Here is a 4922-nt window from a genome sequence, read left to right on the forward strand (position 1 = left end):
TATATGATGAATTTTGATTTTTTTAACGTACCTATGTAGTTAAGTATGTGAAAACGACGGTGAAGTCAGATTTGGTGGTCAGACTTAGTTATACCTAATTTATAGTATTTTTTATATACCTACACCCGGCGGGGTAATTTGCTCGCTGTGGTCACTCGGACAATTCAAATAGGAAACATTGGGATCCCTCAGTTTGTTATGTAAAACCACCTTGGAAGGGCCTCGGAGTTAAAACAAAATTATTAAAAGCTGCACATATACACCCGGGATGATCATTCCTTCCCTGTGCTCGCTCAGACAATTAAAATCAAAAACATCCTTCAACTTATTATGTAAAACCCCTTGAATGACTTCAAATAGCTAAAACTTCAGAACTAAGTTTGACCGGCAAATTCTGACTTAACTATCGTTTTCAGCATGCTTAACTACATTTGCTAAATCAAACAAATTTAAAAAAAGATGTCCGGTAAAACATAAATATACCACTGAATTTACCATGATTTTTAACTTGGCGCTGGGCGTGACAATAAAGTACGGTTTTGTGCGCATGCGTATAAATACGTAAAATCCTAAACATTGGAAGAATATAACTTCCAAAATAATGATTTTCACAATTTATTTTTGCACTATCATTCTTAACTCATAAAAATACATGTTTAAAAAAAAAAAAATTGTGAATTTATGCCATATTAAATACCTAGTGTTGTTTTTAAAGTTGAAATATTATTCATTTTGAGGACTAAAAAAAGTCTTGCCATCGGTATATATGGAGAATACAGAATACGAGACCTTAATTCTAGCACCCTCCCCCCCCCCCCCCCCCCAAAAAAAAATCTTAGATCCACCACTGCATGGAGCAATAGTTGGAGTACTTCGGCATCGCACCGTTTGTCAAATCGCTGGCTTGAGATCCGTCCTAACCAGTATAACGTACTATTTTTATGTAATTTAAATTGTTCCGATGTAATGTTGTGTATTAAAACTTTTATTAATTAAATTCTTTTAATTAATAAAAAATGATGAATGCATTATCTAAAATCCATTTATTTGAATTGAATTTTTATCATATTAACTCGTTTAAAATACAATACATTTATTTGACGACTGACGTAAATTAATATAAGTACGTATAGCCGTATAGGTAGTAAAAATTACAGCAATTGAAGATATAAAAATATAATATAAATAATAATATTATAATATTATATATAATATTTTTTTTTATCATTACCTTGACTTTTTTATTGTACCTACAAAAGCGGAGCCTGTCCAACTAGTGATGAAGGCGTGGGGCCCACAACCCTGCCCTAAGGACGGCCCTACGTAATGCAATATAATATCTAAACATAATATCAAAGTCCTGCAGGACCCTTTATAAATTATAATTGATACACCACAGAGAACCACTGAAAACTATTTAAAATTTCTACTACCTACCTGAGTACCTGACCAATATATGGTGATGCCATTTGTGTATACCTATACCTCTTTTACAGGACGCAACTAAGGTGCCCAGCTTATATTTATTATAAAAAGAAAAATAATTCTGTTGACATAAAATAAGATTATAGTATAAATAAATATATAGTGGTTTATAGCAATATATTTATTAAAATGCATGGGCTCTTAGAAGTTTTAAGTAGAGATATGTAGGAGGACGGTAATTATCTATGGATTATTATTTTAGTATACTATTTGGCCAGATATATAAAATATACATATTAGGTACATATTTAAAAAAGTAATAAGCTAGTTCCTTATATTAACAATAAGTGATTGATGTCTTTTATTGACCATCAAAATTAATGGAATGTACCTAATCATTTTCAGTAACTCTTGAAAATTTAAACAAATTTAGGGATCTGTATAAGAATGGTAATTATTATAATTTTATTTAAATTATCTTTTAGCAAGTATTAAGTACCTAGGTAAATAACAACTTAGCAAGTTTACATAAAGAGTGAAAATATTAATACTATTAATCGTTTCTTTTGTATATCAATTGTTCCGAAATTACCTTTTTAGTTTTTACCTGGAAGAATGGCGATTGCGCCGTGTATCAACACAGCTCAACTTTTTTAAATATTGATTCCGCCGGGAATTAACTCCGCCGATGAACTTATTTAGATATTGATTCCGCCCACTATCAATCCACTGAATATTTGAAAATAATTTATTTAATAATATTAAAATGTAAATAGCTTACATTTATATTTATGTTAATGCTAATTTATCAAATAAAAAATGTTTTTTTCAACAATATAATCCTCATAGGCACAACTATGTGGGTAGCCAGGTAGGGTCTCAGGGATCTTTGCCCCCCCCCCCCAAAAAAAAAAAAAAATAAAAAAATAAAAATATTTTCATACCTTTTCACAACATATTTAGTTTGATATACAAATTCACTTTTAAGTTTCAGACTCTTAAAGAATAATAACAAAGTTTGATTAAAAATAAATCAATAATTAAATTGATTGTTTATTTTATACTTATTTAAACATTTAGTGTAGGTATAATTTCATAAATTCGTGTCCTTTTCTTTACACGGTAGAGCTTCCATTGAGGATGAGTTATCTGTCAACTGCTACTTTTTATTCAAATAATATACCTATCATATATGAGTAAAAGTACTCAAATAACCAATAAGTGGCATGTACCTTTAATACAAATCAATACTATTTTAAATGAATTTAATTTTTGTTTTCAGAAATCAAAGAATTTTGTATAAAACAAAACATACTAAACAGTAAGTTTTTGAAAAATTGTAGGTACATACAATTTTTAAATATATTTATATAAGTTATCAAAGTTGACGGGCATAAAGCCCAATTACAAGTTAAATGATAAATAAAGTTTTCAAATATAATAATAGTAAAATGCGTCTTAAGTACGGTATATGAACTTTAAATTAATAGTTTTTAAAAATAGTGTCCTCATTGGAAAGTACGTATCAATAAACTGTTAACAGGTAAAGAGTGAATTTTTAGACAGATAGGTAGAAGAGCATAGATAAATACAACAATGAGCCGTGGTTCTAGTGAACCGACTTGGAACTCTAATGCGGACTTCAGATGTCAAGACAGGAGAATCTGAGAAATGGAGTCTTAAATGATTTTTGAAAGAAATAGACAATTGATTACAATATTACATAGCAGCGATCAATTAGGCAAAGAAAACAAGGTTAACCGCTGATTGGTATATAGTTATGGTGTAATTGTGTAAGCATGGGATATTTAGTATAAAGGAAGCATATTGAAAACAAATTATCTGGAAATGTTGAATCCTAGGCCAATCAGAAAAGGAATGCTGGTTACAAATCACAAAGTAAAGATCGATATTATTGATGTGGTACTGGAATAAAAATCAGATGAAAAAGTAAGAGTTAGAATAAAATCTAAGGTAGAAACACTCAATAAAATAATACTAGAAAGCAAGGTTGGGCAAGTTAACTATAGTTTTTAACTCGTTAAATTAAGTTAATATAAAAAAATGTAAGTTAAGTTGAAAGTTGAAAATTACATTTACCTACATTTTTTTTACTAGGTCTTCTTAACTCGGACGTTTTTCAACCCTACCTCTAGCTTTCTATTTGCTTGCCTGTTTGTTAAGTAAAAAGTAAAATACCTAGGTCTTGTTGGAGTTTGGTTTAAGCCCAAATTTGTTTAAAATATCTGTTCAACTCTTCCAGATCTTAATTTAAAATCTCTTCACCTGGAGGAAAATCTTTGGATTGACATGCTATCGTTAGGAAATTGGAATTTCGTATCTTTAGTCTCAGGTAGATCGTTTGTGTACAAGTTAAATAATCTGAGCTAAAAGGTCTATGAATGCCACGCTGATTTTTAACTAACTTTGGTAACTGGTTTCTATAAATGTTGTAAGGGCCATAACTTGTTTCACATTTGTTGCCATCGTTTTCAGTAAACCCAGATTGTTCAACTGGTATTATTTTATTTACCACTGGCTGTATCCGTTGTAGTGCACACAGAACAAACTAATTTATGATATTTGTAATGTAGGGATTAATAGTCAATGCATGGTGTATATGTAAAGTCTAAATAACAGAAAGTCTAGATCAAAGGTTAGGCTTTGATGTCAATATAAAGTTACATAATATATACGTCATAATATGTACTTAATAGTAATTATATATTTTTATGCAGTTTAAATATTTATGTTATTGCACAATTTTTTCAGAGAAATACATTTGAAATTAATTATCATATAATATTATTATTACCAATTACAAAGTCTTATCAACAAATTATATTCACATATTTTAATATGTTTTAATTAGATGATGAAGTGCCAGATGATATGTCAGCTCATGCTTTATTATGTATGTCGTAATTTGATAAAAACATCTTCATTATTCTGTTAAAATTATATCTTAAATGTATATTTTTAGAATAACAGAGTAAATATATCAATAAATTAAATCAAACATCATTTACACCACATAAAAGAGGGCAAATAGTGCGATTTTTTAGTCATTTAGGACCGTTCTATCAGTTGTCCGCAATCTAAAATCGATTCGATCATAAATATATTTAGGCAACATGGAATGATCAATAAAAAATATGTATAAAATGTTTTTGAATGAACCCCTGTATTATTTCCATTAATATATTATTCACAATTAATGTCTGCATGGTAGGTACCTTGTTAATTATTCTCAAGCATCGACCTTTATAACTATATATATATAGATACCTACCCAAGGTGGATATATATATCCACCTTGTACCTACTGTATTGTTATGTTCTCAACATAATGCTTGGGAGCTGGGAACGTAATGTCGTAAAGATTAGGAATTAAAGAAATTACTCGTATTAACAGTTCAATTTAGTGTTTACAAAATAACACATTTTATTTTACACTTTTTATAATGATGAATGTGTGTCAAAGTAGGTACTAATTG

This window comes from Acyrthosiphon pisum, chromosome X, assembly GCF_005508785.2.
Source record: "Acyrthosiphon pisum isolate AL4f chromosome X, pea_aphid_22Mar2018_4r6ur, whole genome shotgun sequence".
NCBI classification, from domain to species: Eukaryota; Metazoa; Arthropoda; class Insecta; order Hemiptera; family Aphididae; genus Acyrthosiphon; species Acyrthosiphon pisum.